The following is a 24,337-nucleotide window of genomic DNA, read 5'->3' as shown; positions in this document are numbered from 1 at the left end:
GATGAATGTCTTTCCACTCTATTCTCACTGGCAGTAGGGAAAAGTCTTTTTTATAAAGACTTCCCCAGAGTCTTTTTATAAAGGTACTAATCCCATTTATGAGGGCAGCATCCTTGTGGCCTAATCACCTCCCAGTGGTCCCATTTCCAATCACCATTGCACTGGGGATTAGGTTTCAACATATGAATTTGGCAGGGGGAGGGACACAAATATTTATTCCATGGAAATATAACCATCAGAGGATTAGCATCTGGAAATATACCTGTCTTCTGTCAATTTAAAAAATAGCAAAGTAACCTCATAGAAAAATGGCCAAAAGTCATGTACAGGTTTTTCCAATGAAGGATAAGTCTGAATATCTAACAAACAACATATTTTTTATTTAATTGTAATCAACAAAATAAAAATGAAAGCCAAATGTGATCATACTTCATACCTTCCTCATTGGCCAAAGCTAAAAATCAGGACAAAAACTAAATACTTGTGAAAATAAGACACGGAAAAAGCTTTAGACACTAATGATGGGAATACAAATCATTAAGCCACTTTAGAACACAATTCAGCATTATCTTGTGAAGTTGAAGCTATGCATTTCCGGTGACTTTGCAATTGTACCCCTGGAAAAATGCTGGGATATGTGCACCAGAAGCCCACGGATATTCAGAGCACCAGTGTTTGAAATAGCAGAAAGCAATAAACAACCCAAGTGGAAATAGATAATTTGAATTTTACTTACATAATGAAACATTCTACAGAAGTAAAATAAATTAACTAAATGCATTAGCAGGGATGCATCTTGAATAATTAATGCTAAATGAAATACACAAGTTATAGAAGAACACATTCAGAGGAAAGCATCTATGTAAAGTTCAAACGTTTTGTATACTTCCATTCCCTTATTTGACTATAGCTTCCTTGAAAGCATGGCTCTGTTATATTGCTGAATCCCAAGCATCCAGAATAAAGTATCTCATGTAGTAAAATCATATTGGTGATGTTCTCATTATTATAACAGGTAATGTGTACACAGATGTTAGCTTTCCTTTATTTTTGTATATTATATATCAATTTTTGTATTACAATATTTATTAAATTGCACTTACTTTAAAACATGATCATATGGTCACTTCCATTTTACCTGTGCTTTATTTGTAAATAAAAATGGTCAAATGTGTGTATTTTTTAAGAAACTTAATGTGTAATCTCCTATAAATGCAGTGCCTTTTATTTTTGCTGATATTGCTCATCAAAACTCCATTCACTTTAACTTATATCTATCCCCCTCCATACACCCAGACCACGTTCAACTTATCCTAAGACCATAGGCTTTGAACACTTCTGTGCCTCTCTGTCCTCCTATTCCCCAGGCCCAACGCCCTCACCTACATTGTATGTACTCTTACTTCATGTGTGAAATGGTGTAACTCTCTTCAGTTTTTTCCTTGCCTCCTTTGTGCACCAACTCCAAAACCACTTTCCTCCCTTTTAATTCTGTCACTGTAAAATTTTAAGACTTCCCATTGCTCACTAAAATATGTATACACCCCCTTCCATCTTTCTCAAGGACAGTAACAATTGGTGTCCACATTTCTTAATTTTATCTAATATATACCTGTGGATTTAACAAACTTGAATAAGATGGCATCCGTTGTTTCCCTAAATTTTATTACTCTGTTCAGTATGTACTCTATACTGAAGACCTAAATAGTACCATGAGCTGTGTTACATATTTCTCATAATTTAACATATTTGCTACTCTGGTAAGTACTGTTTCCCATTTTGCAAGGTCAATAAACTGAGCATCACAGGGATTAAGTATTGTACCCAAGACTGCCCAATCAGTAAGAGATAGAACTTATATTTAAATTCAGAGATGTATACCTACAAGAGCTATACCTTTCAAGGTTAGTTCAGTTTGTCACAGTTTGATGTACCATTTCTTTATACCTACTCTTTATGACTTTTCTTCCAAACCTTTGAAACAAGTTCCTAGAACACTATATATAAGACAGACACTATGTATATTTTTATTTTATATATTTATATACTTTATTATATAAAACATTATATATTATATATAATACTATATGTAATATATTATATATAATTGCATAATTATAATACATATTATTATTTATATATGTATATTATATATTATATATTTATTTATTTATATTCTATCTGGGTTTCATGGAAGAGAAACTGCCCAAGTTTTCATGAAAGATAAAAAGGTTTTATGGAGAAGAAATCATATATATTACTATATCATACACTGAAATAAACTATTATATTTATGTGGGTACAGAATTCTACATTATAGCATATTTTTGTTTGTGGTATGTAGATAATTCCTCCTGCTAGAATTGGAGGGTTTTGATGGTACAGAATATTTTGTTCATCTTTATTTCCCCTTACAACATTTAGTAGAGTGTCTTGCACATGGTAAGTGCCAAATTAATTGTATTTCCATCAAATTTCATTTCTTCCTATCTTGACAAACAAGTAAGTGGATAAAAAGGTACATGTCATACATTCAAATGTAATACATGATAAGATTGCTATGTAGGAAGTATTTTGAATTTTTGTGTGTACTAGACTATTTTGAGCCTTGTATCAACATAAACAGTTTGACTAATAATGACTGATAAACTGTGGAACTCAGGTGACGGCTAACATTTAGCAATAGATCAGTTCTCTAACACAGAACTAAATAGTTTCACTATGTTATACAAATTGCAAAATTATGACTACCTAGCAAACTGTAATAATTTACAATAATTCAGAGTACAACAGGACAAACATTTCCAACTGGGTAGCTAACACTGATCTTCAAAAGATTCTGGCATCTGAGGGAAGATGTGAATTTACTGGAGTCATAAAGAACGATTTGTAATGCACATTTTGATGTCATGAAACTAATAAAACTGCATCCTCTGGGCAATGATTTGTCCCAGAATTGACACAGCCTCTAAGAGGCTGTGAATATTGCATAAATAGTACAAATTCTCCACACTTCAGTTTGTTTATGAAATGAGGAAAATTAATGTTTTAATCGTATTTAAAATGTTATGGCAGGTAGAGATGGGGTACTTATATACCAGGGATTGTATTAGACATTATCATTATCAGATTAGCCTCTATTATTCCCACTGTACAGTTAAATAAAATTAATTTTTAAAAAAGCACATCTCCTAGAATTTACAAAGGCATAGAAGAGGTCTCTGTCTTAACTTTCCTCTCTGTAGGTACAACTCCCAACTTCCAGCCAAAAGGAGATAGGGCATTCCTATTTTCTTTGAAAGGGATTTAGTTAGGTTACTCATCACCTCAATTCATTTCACTATTTGTATTCCTCACAGTCTTCATGTCTATATTTATTCTCTATCCTAAGTCAAATATGCATATGATTTAGTTTTTATTAAATATATATTTATTGAATACTGACTATATGGCAGGTATTTTTCTAGACATTGAATATGTAGTGACAGTGAAATCAGGCCAGGTTTGTAACCTAATAGAGCCTATATCCCAGAGAGGACAGAGACAGTGAATAGGTTTTATGATTGGAGTTTGCTGAGTGGTATAGGGAAATGTTTGTAGGTAGTAGGATTGAGGAAGAGAATAGATTTTGTGGAAATATATATTACTCTACAGAATATTTGGCTGGAGTATCCATTGGAAATATTCTTTACATTAAGCAACAGAAAACAAAATAATAGTATTTGAAGAGTGACATATTTCTCATATAACAAAAGTCTGCAGGTAAATAACTCTTGGCTTCAGCTCTATGAATTATTCTTTCTTCATAAACATAAAATGATGGCCTTGGCTCCAGCCATGACCCACTGACAATGAAGGAAGAAAGAGGGAAGGGGAAAAGTACAAATTAGATTTCTTTCATTGGCCGAAACCATGACATCATGCCTTTCCTACGTCTCTAGAAGCATGGGAGGTTGAAGAGTACAAGTAAAACCTTGGATTGTGAGTAACTTGTTCTGTGAGTGTTCTGCAAGATGAGCAAAATTTCTAAGAAATTTTAACTTGATAAACGAACAATGTCTTCCAATATGAGTAGTATAGTAGTATGTGATGACGAATGTCACATGATCACAACTGAGCCAATGGTTCTTGAAATTTGCTTTGATAAACAAGTGCTTTGGGTTGCAAACATGTTTCTGGAAAGAATTATGTTCGCAAACCAACATTTTACTGTATTTGCTTTTACAACTCCTAAAAGAGACATAGGAAAGATGGAAAGGAAATAGGATTCTTTTTCATTTTTGATTTTTTAACGTTTTTGTTTTAATTCCAGTTAGTTAACATACACTGTTAAATTAGTTTCAAGTGTATAATATAGTAATTCAACACTTCCATACATCATCCTGTGTGCATCATGACAAGTATACTCCTTAATCCCCATCACCTATTTAACACATCTCCCTCCCACCCTCCCCCTTTGGTAACCATCAGTTTGTTCTCTAAAGTTATGGGTCTGTTTCTTAGTTCCATTCTGTATTTCTCTCTCTCTCTCTCTCTTTCCCTTCACTTGTTTGTTTTGTTTCTTAACTTCCACATATGAATGAAATCGTATGGTATTTGTCTATGACTGACTTACCTCTCAACATTATTCTCTCTAGCTCCAACCATGTTGTTGATATATATATATATACATATATACATATATATGTATATATATATGTATATATGTATATATATATATATTCCACTTTTCCTTTAGCCATTCATCTATTAATGGATACTTGGGATGCTTCAATATCTTGGCTATTGTAAAAATGTTGCTATTAACAAAATTCATTTGGGAATACTTAACAAAAGGAACAATTAAAAAATTGTGTGAAGGAACAATTAAAAAATTGTGTGAAGGAAAGTGTATGTTGGGGAAGAAAAGACTAAGGGAAAATGTAGTATAAACAATGGAATATTATTCAGCCTTTATAAAGAAGGAAGTCCTCCTATTTTCAACAGTATGGATGGACTTGGAGGATATTATGCTAAGTGATAATAAGCCAGGAAGAAGGACAAGTACTACATGAATCACTTATATGATAAATCTAAAGTTGTTCAACTCATAGATTTGGGGAGTGAAATAGCAGTTGCCAGGAGCTGGAGGCAAACAGTCAAATACCACTGGGGTGGTATTAGTCAAAATGTACAAAGTTTCATTTATATAAGATGATGAATCCTAGAGATCTACTGTATAGTGCCTATAGTTAATGATACTATGTTGTATATTGAAAATTTGCTAAGAAGGTAAATTTTATATTAAGTGTTGTTATCACAAAAAATATAATAATAAATAAGAGGGCAGGAGGATACTTTTAGAAGTGATGGATAGGTTTATGGCATAGATTGTGGTGATGGTGTCATGAGTGCATATTTATCTCCAAACTCATCAAACTGTATACATTAATTATGTACAATTTTTTTCCAGTTTTATTGAGATGTAATAAACATATAACATTGTATAAATTTAAGGTTTATGACATGATTTGATATATGCATACATTATGAAATGATTATCACAATAAGTTTAATTAACATCCATCACTTCACATAGTTGCAAATTATTTTTCTTGTGATGAGAACTTTTAAGATTTATTCTCTTAGTAGCTTTCAAATACACAATAGAGTACTGTTAACCATAGTCACCATACCGTACATTACATCTCTAGAGTTTATTTGTCTTAGAACTGGAAGTTTGTATTTTTGGCCATCTTCACCCAATTTTGTCATCCCCATGCCTATCTCTGGCAGCCACCAGTCTTTTCTCTGTTTCTATGAATTTGGGTTTTTTTTTTCTTTTTTTCTTGTAGATTCCACATATATGTGAGATCATACAGTATTTATCTTTGTCTGACCTATTTCACTTATCATAATGCCCGTAAGTGACATATTGTCACAAATGTCAAGATTTCCTTTGTTTTAATTATTTTATTTTATTTTTATTTGGGAGAGAGCATTGAAGACGGGCAGAGGGAGAGAGAGAACCAATGTTAAGCAGGCTCCACATTCAGCATATAGCCCAACACAGGGCTCAGTCTCACAGCCCTGGGATCATGAACTGAGCTGAAATCAAGAGTCGGACACTCAGCTTACTGAGCCACTAGGTGCCCCTCCTTTTTTTAATGACTAACTAATATTTATTATACATATTATTTTATTATTTTATTTATTTTATATTAATTATATATCATATTTCTTTATCCTTTCATCTGTTGACAGCTACATATGTTGCTTCCATGTCTTGGCTATTGTAAATAATGCTGCAGTGATCATGAGCGTACAATGTCTCTTTGACAGTGGTTTTGTTTTCTTTGATATGTACCCAGAAGTGGAATTGCTGGCTCATATGGCAATTCTGTTTTTAATTTTTTAAAGACCTCCCATAATGTTCTCTGTAGTGCCTGCATCAGTTTACACTTGCACTTACATTGGTCCCTTTTCTCCACATTCTCAATGCTTATCTCTTGTCTTTTCGATAACAGCCATCCTAATAAGTGTGAGGTGATACCTCATGTGCATTCCTCTGATAATTAATTATACTAAACATCTTTTCATTTACCAGTAGGCCATTAGTATGTATTCTTTGGAAAATGTCTATTCACTTCCTCAGGCCATTCTTTAATTGAATTGTTTCTTTTCTTCTTCTTCTTCCTTCTCCTTCACCATCTCCTCCCTCACTTCCTCCTCCTTCTTCTTCTGCATTTGCTATTGACTTGTATAAGTTCTTTCTTTGTGTGTATGAGTCCTTTATATATTTTAGATATCAGTTCTCTATCAGATATGTGATTTGCAATATTTTCTTCCCTTTGGTATGTTGCCTTTTTAGTTTGTTGATGTTTGCTTTGCTGTGCAGAAGATTTTTGGTTTGATGTAGCCCTACTTTATTTTTGCTTTTGTTTCCTTTGCTTTTGGTGTTAAATAATAAAAAAAGAGACCAGTTGTCAAAACCAATGTCCAGTAGCTTAACCCCCTTTTTCTTCTAGGAGTTTTATGGTTTCCGGGACTATGTTCAAGTCTTTAATCCACTTGAGTTTCTTTTTCTTTTTGTATGTTTTAAGTTAGTGCTTGAGTTTTATTCTTTTTGATAGAGCAGTCTAGTTCTATCAGCAGCATTTATTGAAGAGATTGTCCTTTCCCTATTGTACATTCTTGACTCTTTTGTTATAAATTGATAGGCCATATATGCATGGGTTTAGTTCTAGGATCTCTATTCTGTTATCTTAATATATGTATCTGTTTTATAATTTATATAATATAATTGCCAATACCATGTTGTATAATTTATGTAATATAATTGTGTATTATAGTAATACAATATTATATATACAGTTTGAAATCAGAAAGTATGATGCCTCCAGCTGTGTTGTTTCTCAAGATTACTTTGACTATTCACTGTCTCATGTGGTTCCATATACATTTTATGATAGTTTTTTTCTATTTCTATGAAAAATTCCATTGGTATTTTGATAAGGATTCATTGAATCCAAAGATTGCTTTGGGTAGTGTGGACATTTAAATAGTGTTAATTCTTCCATTCATGAGCATGAAATATCTTTCCATTTATTGGTATCTTCTTAATTTTTTTCATCTGTGTCTTATAGTTTTTAGTGTAAAGATCTTCAATCTCCTTAGTTAAGTTTATTCTTCTTGATGCAACTGTAAATGGGATTGTTCTCTTAATTTTTATTCCTGATAATTCATTGTTAATGTATAGAAGTGAAACTGCTTTTTGTGTATTGATTTCATATTCTGCAATTTTACGGAATTCATTTATTAGTTCAAATAGGTTTTGCTGGAGTCTCCAGGGTTTTCTTTATAAAACATCATGCTGTATATGAATAAAGATAGTGTTACTTCCTTTTCTGATCTGGATGGCTTTTATATCTTTTTCTTGCCTAATTGTGGTGGCTAGGACTTCCAGTACTATGTTGAATAAAAGTGATGAAAGTGGGCATACTTGTCTTGTTCCTTATCTAGAAGGAACATTTTTAGCTTTTTAATGTTGAGTATGACATTAGCTGTGCATTTGCCATATATAGTTTTTATTATGCTCAAGTTCCCTCTATGCCCAGTTGGTTTAAGGTTTTGTTTTTAAAGTTTATTTATTGTGAGAGAGAGAGTGCACAAGTGGAGGAGAGGCAGAGAGAGAGAGAAAGAGAGAGAGAGAATCCCACACAGACTCCTTGCTGTCACAGCAGAGCGTGACGCGGGGCTCAGTCTTGCGGGGCTCAATCTCACAAACCATGAGATCACGACCTGAGCTAAAATCAAGAGTGGATGTTGAATTTTTTCAAGGGCTTTTTCTGAGATGGTCCTATGATTTCTATCCTTCATTTTGTTAATGTGGTGTATCATATTGATTAATTTGTGGGTGTTGTTCCAGATGCAAGATTTATTCTTTGGTTAATTAACTCATAAAATCTCCTACCTTGGAGAAAACAGCATACCAGAGGTCAGGGAGAGTCAAGGGACCAAAAATGAGAGAACGACCACACAGTGAAAGGCAGACTCTGCAGCTCCATCTCTCTTCCAGACAGGAGACGTCAGTAGTCAGGAATACTCCTCCATGGAGGATACTGGGAAGATTCTTTTTAGAATAACTGAACAGCTCTAGAAAGACCTAGAGATCTAATATTTAGTAAGGCAATATAGTTCATCACTCAGTAATTCTATGAACCATTAGCTAAATCCCTGCCTGCACATACTTACTATAAATCAGCACCTCATTCATAATTACAAAGGAGAATACAAGAATCCTATATAAAAGAAACCTCTACCATGAAAGAGGAAGAGATCATAGAGAATAGGCACTCAGAGGAAACAAAAATAATGTAAAGGGGAATGGAAAAATTTTTAATGAAAAAAAATCTGTAAATAAGATGCTTAAAGAGTTAAGGGAAGATGTCATATCCATAAACCAATAATAACATGGTACCAATACCAAGGCATTAAAGGAGTAACTGGAGATGAATAAAACATTGCTTGAAAATAAAAATATAAATGATGAAATTTAAGGAAGAAATCACTAACATCATCCTCAACGGGGAAAAACTGAGAGCTTTTTCCCTGAGATCAGGAACACGACAGGGATGCCCACTGTCACCGCTGTTGTTTAATATAGTGCTGGAAGTTCTAGCATCAGCAATCAGACAACAAAAGGAAATCAAAGGCATCCAAATTGGCAAAGATGAAGTCAAGCTTTCGCTTTTTGCAGATGACATGATATTATACATGGAAAATCCGATAGACTCCACCAAAAGTCTGCTAGAACTGATACATGAATTCAGCAAAGTTGCAGGATACAAAATCAATGTGCAGAAATCAGTTGCATTCTTATACACTAACAATGAAGCAACAGAAAGACAAATGAAGAAACTGATCCCATTCACAATTGCACCAAGAAGCATAAAATACCTAGAGATAAATCTAACCAAAGATGTAAAAGATCTGTATGCTGAAAACTATAGAAAGCTTATGCAGGTAATTGAAGAAGATATAAAGAAATGGAAAGACATTCCCTGCTCATGGATTGGAAGAATAAATATTGTCAAAATGTCAATACTACCCAAAGCTATCTACACATTCAATGCAATCCCTATCAAAATTGCACCAGCATTCTTCTCGAAACTAGAACAAGCAATCCTAAAATTCATATGGAACCACAAAAGGCCCCGAATAGCCAAAGTAATTTTGAAGAAGAAGACCAAAGCAGGAGGCATCACAATCCCAGACTTTAGCCTCTACTACAAAGCTGTCATCATCAAGTCAGCATGGTATTGGCATAAAAACAGACACATAGACCAATGGAATAGAATAGAAACCCCAGAACTAGACCCACAAACGTATGGCCAACTCATCTTTGACAAAGCAGGAAAGAACATCCAATGGAAAAAAGACAGTCTCTTTAACAAATGGTGCTGGGAGAACTGGACAGCAACATGCAGAAGGTTGAAACTAGACCACTTTCTCACACCATTCACAAAAATAAACTCAAAATGGATAAAGGATCTGAATGTGAGACAGGAAACCATCAAAACCTTAGAGGAGAAAGCAGGAAAAGACCTCTCTGACCTCAGCCGTAGCAATCTCTTACTCGGCACATCCCCAAAGGCAAGGGAATTAAAAGCAAAAGTGAATTACTGGGACCTTATGAAGATAAAAAGCTTCTTCACAGCAAAGGAAACAACCAACAAAACTAAAAGGCAACCAACAGACTGGGAAAAGATAGTTGCAAATGACACATCGGACAAAGGGCTAGTATCCAAAATCTATAAAGAGTTCATCAAACTCCACACCCGAAAAACAAATAACCCAGTGAAGAAATGGGCAGAAAACATGAATAGACACTTCTCTAAAGAAGACATCCGGATGGCCAACAGGCACATGAAAAGATGTTCAACGTCGCTCCTTATCAGGGAAATACAAATCAAAACCACACTCAGATATCACCTCACGCCAGTCAGAGTGGCCAAAATGAAGAAATCAGGAGACTATAGATGCTGGAGAGGATGTGGAGAAATAGGAACCCTCTTGCACTGTTGGTGGGAATGCAAATTGGTGCAGCCGCTCTGGAAAGCAGTGTGGAGGTTCCTCAGAAAATTAAAAATAGACCTACCCTATGACCCAGCAATAGCACTGCTAGGAATTTATCCAAGGGATACAGGAGTACTGATGCATAGGGGCACCTGTACCCCAATGTTTATAGCGGCACTCTCAACAATAGCCAAATTATGGAAAGAGCCTAAATGTCCATCAACTGATGAATGGATAAAGAAATTGTGGTTTATATACACAATGGAATACTACGTGGCAATGAGAAAAAATGAAATATGGCCTTTTGTAGCAACATGGATGGAACTGGAGAGTGTGATGCTAAGTGAAATAAGCCATACAGAGAAAGACAGATACCATATGGTTTCACTCTTATGTGGATCCTGAGAAACATAACAGAAACCCATGGCGGAGGGGAAGGAAAAAAAAAAGAGGTTAGAGTGGAAGAGAGCCAAAGCATTAGAGACTGTTAAAAACTGAGAACAAACTGAGGGTTGATGGGGGGTGGGAGGGAGGGCAGGGTGGGAGGGAGGGCAGGGTGGGTGATGGGTATTGAGGAGGGCACTTTTTGGGATGAGCACTGGGTGTTGTATGGAAACCAATTTGACAGTAAATTTCATATATTAAAAAATAAAAAAAAATAAAAAAAAAAAAGCAATTAAAAGATAGGATAGAAAGAAGAAAAAAAATTAGGCAATCTACTATTATACTAGTAGAAATTCCAGAAGGGTAAGCATGAGCCAAAACTAATACCTATGATTAGTCTTCTAAGCTCAGATGCCACTGCCAGTTGGGCATAAACACTCAGATTGTACTGCCGATACCATCAGCAACAGACTGCTGTCACTACTACTACTGCCACAACTGGATTGAGCTGCCTGATTTTTGTTTGTGCCAACAGCTTCTGATGTAAAGTCCAGAGTAGATGGATCCGATTCATGAAAACCAGATCAGGTGTCATATTCTTGTTGTAAGAGCTCGTATAGTGGGAGTCTGGCTCATAGGAAGGGTTTAGCCACTGGGCAAATAAAATCACAAATGTCCCCTACACATGGGAACTAATATTAAAAACAGAGAAAAAGAGCCCTAGGGTGAAAAGAGCCCTAGGGTGAAAAGAGCCCTAGGGCCTGCAGAGTAGGAAGTCCACCCTGGGGCACTGGGATGGAGAATTCTGGGAGAACTGGCTCTAGGTAGCAAATAAACAGAGAAACACAACCCAAAAAAACAACAAGCAAAAAAGAAACTGATCATTTATCTGAGGAATTTGAGCATTTAGAAATAATATTAATAGATGTTTTATGGTTCTTACAGTGCATTTCAAATAATTTGACAATGAATTGATAAATGCAAAATAAACAAAGGAAGAAACATAGAGTCTAGAATAATGTTTGTTGACAGAAACTGAACCAGAAAAGGAACAAAAGAAACATAATCATAGTTGTAGCTTAATTCATCAATATCTTTCAGACGTTTACAGAATCACAAAAATGTGGTTTAATTGTAATGGAAAAAAATAAAAAGGGAAAGAATTGTTAACAGCAAGCTTTCAATTGATAATGTGAAAAATAAAAATACACAAAAACTGTATTAGCAGAATTTGGAACAATGATCTTAGCAAGAGAGGAAAGAGTTGAAATATTTAAAAGCCTCTAGGAAATGGGACTTCAAAGTTTAGATGGTGACTAGGGGACTTTACTAAAAGTAAAAATATATTTTTAAAGAGGAGCTAAAATATGACTTCTTCTCATGAGCCCTGTCATGGCAGAGTGAGTTCTTTCTTTACGTGTTCCCTCAGCACTTTCTATACATCTTCTTTATCGTAGTACTTTTCACACTGGCTAGTAATTAATTATTCACATGACTATTGCCCTCACTACCTATACACACTGGCTAGCACTGAGTAGTATGCCTGATGCAAAATAAATGCCAAGTATATTTTTCCTGAGCTAATCTATACTCAACCTTCTCCATCTTAACTTATATTTTTTCTTTATTTACTCATTTCCCCCCTCCATCTTTTGGATGCATTATTTCCATGATTCTGCTTCTATTAAAAAAAAAATCCTTTGTATTCTCATGAAAGGAGAGCCAGAAACTCTTAGAGTGAATCTGAAATCTTTTTTTCAGTGATCATATCTTGTTTCTGGGTCTATCTTTACATATTAGTCTAAAATATCCACTGGGCAAAACTTGCTTGATATTTATCAGCTCACCTTATTTGGGTGAATTACTAAAAAACATTTTTGCGAGAATATATCAAAAATATTCCACACGCTAAAACCTAGAAAAGGAAGGCTTAATTCATCTATTGATTAGATGTACCCATCATGGGGAAACAGTGAATAAATCCATGAACATTCTTAGACAACCAGATAGCTATAGATTATTGACAATTTTATTAGAGGATTCTGATTACCATCACAGAACAGCAGAGTTCCAACTCCAAATTGTCACTTCTTTCCAGATTTGCAGCTTTTAAAATCATACTGGATCCAGGAAACACAGAATTCTCTTGTGGGTCCAATAATTTGAAGAACAAATCTCCGAAGTTAGATTTTTTTGTTCTGTGTTAAAACATTAACATCTATTAAATGCTACACAAAGACACTTAGCCAGTGAGTTTTAATTAATTTGGTCTTAAGAAAACTAATTGTCTATCATTTGAGCTTTAGGCTATTTCCTGAAAAAAAATCAAATACTTATTTGGAAGAAATACTGCAAGTCATTTTCTCCGAGAACATGGGGTTTGGCTTGACAGGGGCAGCTATTAAAAAGATTTAATGGAATCACCAAGACTTATTTGAAACTTGCCTAGAAACATTTTTATCCTCAATCTGCACAACAATATATTAATTTTTTCAACCCAGATGGAGATTTTATTTTTATCCTAGGAGGGAGGGCAAATAAAGACTGTGGGGATTTCTAGTTGTGAGCTGGGAGCACAGAAGGTGAAGATCTTGCAGACGCAGAATGAGAGAAGGAATAAAGCATCCTGTCAAATTAAAATTAAAAAAAAAAACACAGGAAAAACAGCAGTGTAATAAAGAACCATATAACGGCATTTCTGACCAGTTTGCTCTCCACTGATGGAGAAATTGAATTCAGGGTGTACTCAGAAGGCTGTCATGAAGGGGTATTTGGAGGTTGTGTGGTAGTTAAGGATACAGTGTTCTTTCTCTTCCATATAATTCATTTTCTTGGATTGCAAATAATGCTATTAAAATTTGATTCACATTGAAATTGGCACCACTCAAACCAATGTACTTGGCAGCTGAGATTTATTATTTGATGCATTTGTCAGGATAAATATATGCTGAAAATAAGAAAGCTGATATTCTATCTTTTCTTCTGGGCTCATGAATTTTGCTGCATTTTACATTAGAAATCAAATTGTATGATGAGGAATAGCTGTGGGGTATCATATAAGGGAAACAATACAGTCTGGAAGTCTGGAGACCAGAATTTGGGTGATAGCTCTGCCACCATGCTGTGACTTTGAACAAACCATGTATACTAGTGTCTCAGTTGCTTCCTCTGTGAAATAATAAGGTAGAACTAGATGTTCTCTGGGCTTTTTCCAGCTTGAAAATCAAATGCTCTTGTGTAACTAGAGGTAATCAAGAGTGGATTATTAGTAGAGGGGGGCTGCTCATTGAGTATTTCCTTTGTTTTCAATTCTGCTTAATATACTTTATTGACTATCAAAAAGCATGTGACTCCTGTGGTCAGACCACTGTCTTCATTATTTTACTAAATGTGTGACTCTAGACAAGTTATGTAATTTTTTTATCTTTTAGTTTCTTTGACTATAAAATGGGGATTGTTATAATACTAATTATTTTATAAAGTTGGAATAATTAGTACCCATCTCATAATATTTTAAGGAGGATTAATGAGTCAATTCATGAGGTCCTGGGGAGAGTACTTTTCATATGAGCATGCTTAATAAATATTGGCTATTATATTTGTTTGCATATTTGAATCTTCATAGTGATACATGCTCTTTTCACAATTGAAAAAAAATTTTCCTAGTTTCTTGATTATTTCTTTTTTAAAGAATGATAGAATTGAAATTTAAATATTTTTCTCCATCACTATTTAACAAAAGCCCAAGAGCCTACAAAACAGTAGATTCTGGAAAGAATGAATAAATGAATGGCTAAGATCAAAGACTCTGCATGATACTGGAGCTCATGTAACAAAGGTTGGCAAGGATGAAAATGGATATATTCCAAGCAGAAGTGTGTCTTTTATGTCTCTTTATAATCTTTAGATAGTAACATGCTATTCTTCCTTTGCTGATCAAAAGATCTCATAGTCTTTATAGTTACCTTTGGCCTTTGCTACTCTGTTATTTACATGTAAAGAAAATGCCACTTGTCCCCAGAGGTCAGCACTCTTAATGTGATACAGAACATTTGGTTGTTTCTGGAAAGGAGCTGTTGAACACTTTAGTACTATAGCAGAGCTATTACTAAATAAAGTCAGGGCAAGTAGAGGGTTATAATCAATAGAACAATTCAATATGACTAACAAGCAATATTAATTCCAACCATCATTTTGGTCTAGCCAGTAAGTAGAGATCTTGAAATAATACTGGATGAAAATGTAAATGTAGCATCATCATGAAGGCACACCAGGTATGCTCATCTCTTCCTTGTTGCTAAGGTATGGTTACTATGACAATAGTCACTAATACTATCAATTTGATTCCTACTAATAGGAAGCCATTTCCCACCAATTTGTGAAGAGTCTCACTACTAAAATAAAGCTCGATCCATTTTTCTACTCATGTCTTATGTTTTAAATTATTGAGTATCACAAAAATATATAATTAAAGTTGAACACATCAAATTTGTTGAGAGTATCTGTGCCAGACACTTTACATATGCTTTTTCATTTAATCCCTAATGTCAATTCTAAGAGTTATATTTTATTACTCTGTTTTGCAGGTGAATGAACTAAGACACAAGGAAGTTATATTGTTCAGATTTACAAAACCAGCAAATGAGAGAACTTGTATGTCAACTTATATGTATCTCACTAAATCCACATACTTTCATGATGCTATTTGTATTAATCTTTATAAAATTGGAGAGTTAAATACAATTAGAAGAATCATGAAATTCAGCTGAATTTGGAAGACATGGCTTTGTACTAGTTCCAGTATATATTTAAGTTGAATTTATCAGTGGCACACAGTAACCTGGGTGTAAACATATTCATAGAAGCGTATCAGTGTTTACCATGTGTCAAGCACAAATTTTAGCACGCACTTAACATTTATATTTTTACTTAATTTTCAACATAATAGCATGAAAAATATACTGTTACTACCTCCATTTTATGGGTAAAGAAACTGTGTTACAGATATTTAAATTAATTTACCCAAAGTTGTATAATAAGTAAATGCTTGAATCAAAATTTAAGCCCAAGCTATCTGACTTCAGAACTTGTAGTATTAATCTCTATCCTACAATGATCAGTCCATATCAAAGGCTAGATATTGGGCAGAGACTACAAAACTAAAATTTGAGTGAACACTGGAGTTTTGTCTAATAGGTGAAACCAAAGGGACTTGAGACTGTTGGTGAACAAGAGCTTCAGAATATCATTTCCATTGATTTACTTTCTTCCACCATCTTCAACTAGAGTAAATAAGTGAATCTAACTATGTATCACTGAGAATTTACTCTGTACTAGGTATACACTAAGTACCTTATAATTGTTGCCTTATGTAACATTCATAAGAATCCTGTAAGGTAGTTATAGGTAATATGTCAATCTCCAGCGGAGTGGTAGTGCTAGCTTGATCTGAGGCATACTGGAAAGCCTTATAGTCTTAGCCACAGTGCTATGCTGCCAATGGTATGTTTCTTGCTAAATTTTTGGAGCTTTGAAAGTGAAGATCTTAGTATGGAGTTGGATATAGACACAGAACATATTCATTGGCTGAGGAAAATGTAAATAACTGCTGAAACTCATCCTGGTGCAAACTATATAGAGTTACCTAAGTAAAAAAGCTTCATAGTGACTTTTCTAAAAGTTGACTTTTTGTTTGTTTGAAGTACCCTTCAGGCCCCGTGTAAATGAATGGATGAGAGACCAAAAATGTAAAGTTTTAAGACAATATCTCAAACAAACCTCACCAAACATGTTCATATTTTTTCACATGACACATGAATAAAAAACAATTTATTCATATAGCAGAATTAATATATATTATTTATGGTCTACTTTGAAGTCAAAGGCTTTAAGGTGATCTACAAAGAAACACACCATACAACTGCAAAATAAACAGCTAAGAGCACAATGGTAAGATTTAACTCAATGTGGTCTAGTCTAGGATGCTATGACATTGAAAATGGATGAGGGCTGGAATTGGCAACTTTTTATTTTATTTGAGGAATGTGAGGAAGAATTTGTTAGAGGAAGGAGACCAGTAGGCCCATTTAACTTGTGCTTCAAGCTCTAGAAGACTTCAAAATGCAGGTGCCTTTTTTTAGTAGTTAATATCTGCTGGAATATAAGTAGAGACCTTTGATGTGTAACAAACACACTGAAATTTAGCAGCTTAAAATAACTCCCACTTAAGCAGCTCATGATCTGTGAGACATGTGGGCAGTTCTTCCGGTCTGGTCTGACTTGGCAGATCTCTTCTGGGCTTATTTTATTCAAGTCAGCTGTCATTGGCTGATGGCTACACAATCAAGAACAACCTCACTCAAGTCTGGCATTGAGATTCCACCAGGATGAAAGAGGCTCCTGGGACACATCTTGTTTCATAATTCACCAGACTAGCCATCTTCTTCATATTGTGGCAGTGGCAGGCATCCCAACAGCAACAAGTCTATACACGAATGCTAGTTAAGCCTATGTTTGCTCACTTTACTAATGTACATGGGCCACCCCAGTGTCACTGTGAGAGGACATATCCAAAGGTCATGAAGGGTAAGGAATAATATGTGGCCGTTTTTGCATTCTTACTATATCCTTATCACTAATGTTTATTATAATTAAAATGGATCAGCTACTGATATTAGCTACATTAAGATAATTCCACTGATGAAAGAAATCAAGTTGAATGTAGCCCATGTTTTCTTAGAAAGCCTACAAAGTAATAGTGGTGGATGAGTCCATTGATAACCCTGAGGGAGGCAAACTATTTTAACAGAAAGGACATGGGTAGACACAGACAAAGACACATAAGTGTCTTATCCCCAACACCTATTGGTTGAGTGACTAAGATTGCTTAAAGTCTCTAACCTTCTATTCCCAATTTGTTAAAAGTGAGGGTTAGTATCTGTGTCACAAAGCACTTTTCCTTTTATAATGCTTCAGTTTCAGCTGTATAAAAGCCTAAACATATTCTTTCATATTTTTTGTAAGGATGAATGAAGTCATCCAGAAGGATAGGCTTGATAATCTCTAAAGTATGATATAAATGTTAGTTATTTCAATTAATAGGGACTTTAATTCTAAATCATGAATTAACATCCTCTCCCCTAGGCCCTGTGGTCATGTTTACTTACCACTGTTTTGATGTTTTTAAGCAACCAGAAGTCTAAAGCTGTGGAGAGTGAAGGGATGTGAAAATTCCTAAACAGAGTTTCTGGACTAATAACTTGGTAAAAGTCAGTCAAGTTTGGAATGTATTAAATATATTACAGTAATCATATCTAGAAATAATTTAAATATAGAATGGCCTTATGCTAATATTTGTCCTTTATGGTATTTAATAGTTTTTCCTAACATACATTTAATAAATATATATTTGCAATGGAAATAAATTTATGCTGTCATTCATGAGATGTCAAGTCTATTATTTTCATTTTACCTGGTCTGTGCCTTTCACCACAATGTGAGTCACCACAATGTGAGTCACCACAATTTCTCTAAGCCTCAACTTCCTTATCTGTGAAATAGAGAGAAGGATACCTCAAAGGAATGTTTGATGGGTAAAGCAACCCAAAATTCAAGCCCCTAGGCCAGTCTTAATTTGGAGAAGACACTTTACTTTTAACTTTTCTCCCCATCATTTCTCCCCCTCACACACGTCCAGCGGGATTTTGATAGCTCTCCTTTCCCTGTTCCAGGACTTGAGATAGTGGTGATGAGACATCCTAGGAAAACAAGTTTGAAGGGGAAGATAATATGCTTCCTTTGGACTCAGCAGAGGTGAAGATGCCTGGGAGGCTGTAATTGACGAGAGGTCCCAGTGGGTTGTGCATATCCTACCTCAAGGAGATGGGAGACCAAGGGCAGATGCCTGCCCTTCTTTAGACCTACTTGGATTCAGACTCACTCTTCTCCCCTTGTGAGTGTCCCAGCTGGTTTTATCAGCTTGTGACATATTTCAACTCTATTCTGACAATTTATCAGCCCAACCAGAGATCTGTTCGATGTCTGGCGAAATGATATTGTTAAAAATGCAGAGCCTGGCTGGGCTGCTTGCAAACGATGGCTCTCAATTTGATTTCTATTGACAGAAGGCAGTTCAGGCAAAGGCATAAATAAAAGGTTACAATGGCTGAGGAAAAACTTGGGGCTTCCAGTTAGACCTCATTACTCTGAGCATTCAGACTGGAAAAGAGCAGCGGGGGAGACAGAATTGGCTTCATAAGGCAAGCAATGATGAAGTGAGCCTACAATTAGTGATCACCAGCTTTCCTAAAGAATCAGGACAGTTGAACTGTTGGAAGCCTAAGGAGGTTTCTACTCAATCTTATACAATTCATGGCGTGAAGAACAGAGGTTTGAGAGACTCACAAATTTCTAGGCAGGCTTGACTTATCCAATTTTCTATTGGGGGTTTTAGACATCAGCATTCTACCATTATGGAAATACAAGCTTTTAAATGAAATTATCTCTACAATGTCTTTAAACTCTAACATTATTAGAAGTATAATTCTACCTTTTGCACAAAGGAGAGCATTAGTACATTATCTTCTTGGAGGGAGGCTCTTTCCTAAAAAGAGGAAGAGAAATTATCATGTTTAGAAGTAAGGACCAGAAATGTTAGCACACATCATCTAAGTTTAATCCTTATATTATCCTTAAGAGAATAGTTACAATTTTCCCTATTTTTTTTACATTAGGAAATTAAAACTCAAGGAGATAAAGTCTTGCTTCAAATGATCTCTAAATTTAATCTACATATTATCGTTAAAGAATAGCTATAATTATTCTTATTTTTCAGATGAGGAAATTGAGGTAAATTCAGAGTGACTTGCTTCAGATCACACAAGTTGAAAGAGATAAAGCAAGGACTTGAACTTATTACTGTCTAACCCCAAAGCCTGTGTTCATCACATTTGGCCATGTTGGCTCTAGATACAACTACCTGCAGTGACAACAGGCAGACATCAAATGAAATTTTCATTTTTCCTCAGTTTTTCAGAACTTATATTATGGAATTAAAATGTTTTAGGCAGGAAGGCAGAAATATGTGGAGGGGGAAGGATTGAAGAGGAGAAGAAAGGAAGCATGGAAGAAGAAGCAATGAAAAAAGTAAAGGGGCAGAGATGAAGCTAACATATATGTTAGCTCCTTATGTACAGAGATGTACTTTTAACAGTTTTATTGAATTATAATTAACATAAAGTAAGTTGTGCATCATTCAAGTATAATTTGATAAATGTAACACCAAAACCTGATCACAACCAGTGTGGTGAACATATTACCACCGCCAAAAGTTTTCTCAAAAATAAGTTATCCAGATAGATGAGGCCCCATTTCTGGACTCTCTTCTATGTGTCTGTCTTTACACCAGTACTGCAGTATCTTGACTAGTGGAGCTTAGTAATAAGCATTGAAATAAGGTAGTACTAGTTCTTGTTTTAAAACATTGTTTTGAGTATTATAAGACTTGTGCATCTCTCATGAATTTTAGAACTGGTTTGAAAATTTCTAAAAGTATAAAATTTTGATTTTTGGTTTGCATAGAATCTTTAGATCAGTTTGGGAGAAAATTGACATTTAACAATACTGATTCTTTAAAACTGTGAAAATAATATGTCTCTCTAACTTATATCTTATTCAACTTCTCTAAGCAGTTTTATGGAGTTCAACATGCAGGTTTTCATAAATTTTGTTGCATTCATCTATACCATTTTATATTTTCAATGTTATTGCAAATGGCATTTAAAATTTTTTCAGTTTCTAATTGTTCTTCGCTACTATATATAGACATATGCCTAAGTTTTTAATACTGTTTTTGTGTCATACAACCTTGCTAAACTCACTTTTTAGGTCTAGAAGATTTTTGTAGATTATATCAGATTTTCTACATAGATAATCATGTTATCTGTAAATAAAGACAGTGTTTACTTCTTCCTTTTTACTTTGGATGCCTGTAAAAAAAATATTCTTATTAGAATGGCTAGCATTTCCAGTAAAATGTTGAATAGAAATAGTCAGAGCAAACATCCTTCTCGTGTAGCTGATCTTGAGGGGAAGGCATTCAGTTTTTCTTCATTTACTGCATTGTCAACTGTAGGTTTTTGAAGGTGACCTTAATTGCCCTTTGATTCTTAGTTAGGCAAGAGTTTTACCAGGAATTGATGTTGGATCCTGTCAAACTATTTTTCTGTATCTATTATGTTGAGTATATAATTATTCATTTTTATATTACTAATATGGTAAATTATTAGATATTAAGATATTAAACCAACCCTGAATTCTAGACATAGAACTACTTTGTCATGGTGTAACAACCTTTTCATGCAGTGTTAGAATCAATTTGCTAACATTGTTATTGTCTAGTTTTCCTATATTATAAAGTCTTTGATTTTGGTAATGGAACAATAGAGATGTCACAGAATGTTTTGAGATTTTACTTTTTTTCCAATTTTCAGTAAATATTATGTAGACTTGGTATGATGTCTTTCTTAAATCTTAAGTAAAATTCACGAGTGAGGCTATCTGTGTCTGGAGTTCTCATTGTAGGAAGGATTTTAACTATAAATTCCATTTCTTTAATAGATGTTGAACTTTTCATGTTCCGACTTCTTGAACGAGCTTTAATAGGTTGTATATTTCAAGGAATTTGTCCATTTCACCTAAGTTATTTAAATTATTGGTAAAAAGTTATGTACAATTTCCCTTATTATATGTATCTCTTTATATGTGTATGTATGTATATATATATGTATATGTATATATATACATATATATTTATACATATACATATATATATGTATATATATCTTCACATATATCTTCTTTCTTTCCTAATTTTAGTAATTTGTTTATCTCTCTTTTCTTTATTAGTCTGACTAGAACTTAAACAACTTTATAGATTCTCTGAAAGAAGCAGCTTTGGATTTAATTAATGCCTTCTGTTTTCTATTTCATTGATTTCTACTCTGCTCTTTCTTTTTTATTCTCCCCTATTTACTTAGGGTTTAATAGATCTTCTTTACTTGCTTCTTGAGGCTGAGGTCATTTATTTGAGATCTTTCCTTCTTTTCTGATATGTGTATACTGCTCCAAGTGGTACCTTAGCACCTCCCACAAATTGTGATATGGATGTTTTATTTTTATTTAGTTTCAAACACTTTCCTATTTCTTGTTTTTTCTTTGATCCATGGATTACATAAACAAGGGTTAGTTTCCAAATACTAAAAGATTTTCCAGAGATCTATTTATTATTGAATACCAATTTAATTCCGTCATGGCCAGATAACATGATCTTTTCTGACATGAACATTTCAAATTTATTGACAAAATTTTGATACCTGCATATGATCTATTTTGGTAAATGTTCTCCATTGCCTCCATCTACCTGAAATAATATGTTTTCTGTTTTCACTGAATGTTATGTTCTGTAAATGTCAATTGGAACAATTACAGTGTTCCAATTTTTAATATCCTTACTGATTTTCTATTTGTTCTATTGAGGGGGAGTTATTTAAATTTCTGTCTATAACTGTGCATTTTTGTGTACTGCTTTGAAATTCTATAAGTTCTTGATTTGTGTATTTCGAAGTTGTTATTAAGTGCACTAATATTAGGATATTCGCATATTAGCTATAATTGTTTATTGTTTTTGTAGTTGCTTTAGGTTTTATATTATTCATCTGTAACTTTCACAATCTACCTTCAAGTGAAATTATACCCCTTAATATACAGTATAAGAGCTTTGCAATAGCAATCTTTGACTTCTAAACATCTGACCTTTGTTTTATTATTCTTATACATTTTACTTGTACATGTTTTATAAACCTCACATTATCTTATTATTTTGTTTAAAAATATATTTGTAATTTAAAAGTTTAAATAGGAAAGAAATCCATAATATCTTGAAATATCTTTTTACACCCCCTTCAGGAACTTCTATTCCACATTTATACATACATTTGGCTACTTGATGTTGTCCTACAACTAAGTGGTAACTAAAGTGATTACTTTCCCTTCTTTTTGTGTTTTATTTTGGATAGTTTTATTGCTTTGTCTTCAAGTTCACTAATCTTTTTGTCTGTAATATTTATTCTGCTGTTATTCAAATACATAGAATTTTGTATCTCAGACAGTAATTTTCATCACCAGAAATTCAAAGTTGGTCATTTTTATCTTTCATGTCTTCTTACTTTTTTTAACATATGGAATATAATTATATATCACTTTGAATACCCTTGGCTCTTAATTCTAACAGCTATGTCAGTTCTGATTGATTCAGTTACTTATAAAGGGTTGTATTTTCCTGTTTCTTTGTATGACTGGTAATGTTTAATTGGATGCCAAATATTTTACCTTTATGCCATTGGATATTTTTTATATTCACATAAATATTCTTGAACTTTGTTCTGGAATACAATTGATTAACTTGTAAATAGTTTTGTCCTTTTACACATTACTGTTATAGTTTTTTAGGTAGGACTGGAACGCTGGTAATAGTATGAGTAATTATTTTCTCCTACTGAGCCCAGTCCTTTTTGTATACTCTATCCAATGCTCAATGAATCTGGTGGGAACTGGCATGATTTCTGGCCAGGTCCTGCTCTTGTTAATCCTTTGGATGATTTTCCCCAGATTCATGTATTTTTCTCTCAATTTATGCACTAATCAGAACCCAACTGAATTCTTGAGAGTTACCCTCTGAGATATGTAGATTTCTCTCTGTGCAGCTTTCTCCTGTTTTGTACTCTGTCTTCTGAAGTTGCACTCTCATTTCCATCTCCTCAACTCAGGGAGTCTTCTTGACTGTACCTGAGTTCCCTTTCCCTGCTCTGCAGCCTGAAAATTATCTCAAGCCTTTACCCTAGGATAATCAAATGGCTCATGTCATTTGCTTCTGGTTCTCAGATATCACTATCCTTCTTTGTCTGATGTCTAGTGTTTTGCAAATGTTTTGGTTGTTTCAAGCAGAAGTATAAACCCAGTCTTGTTACCTTATCTTGATTGGAAGCAGAAATCTTCCCAAATTGTGTATTTATATAAGGGGAGTGAATAGTGGTACCAAGAATGTTTTGTGTGGAAGTCTGACACTGAAATACAGAAAGGGAGAATGTCTCAAATTATATCCTCTCCTTCAACCTAGTATTTAATGTTCTTTACAAAATATCTCTGCTTTCTGATTAATTCTATTTTTATAGCCAAATTTTTAATTTAGAGTAAGTTATGTCTTTTACTTAAAACTATTTGAAGTACAGGAAACAATGCTGGGAGTGGTGTGAGACTGGTGTCTAGATCCAGCGTTACCACTGTCTGAATGTCCTTGGATGTCATTTGTCATCTGTCTACAAGCCCCATTGTTATCACC

Source organism: Panthera onca, chromosome D1, assembly GCF_046562875.1.
Source record: "Panthera onca isolate mPanOnc1 chromosome D1, mPanOnc1 haplotype 2, whole genome shotgun sequence".
Classification (NCBI taxonomy): domain Eukaryota; kingdom Metazoa; phylum Chordata; class Mammalia; order Carnivora; family Felidae; genus Panthera; species Panthera onca.
This window is presented reverse-complemented; position numbering follows the sequence as displayed.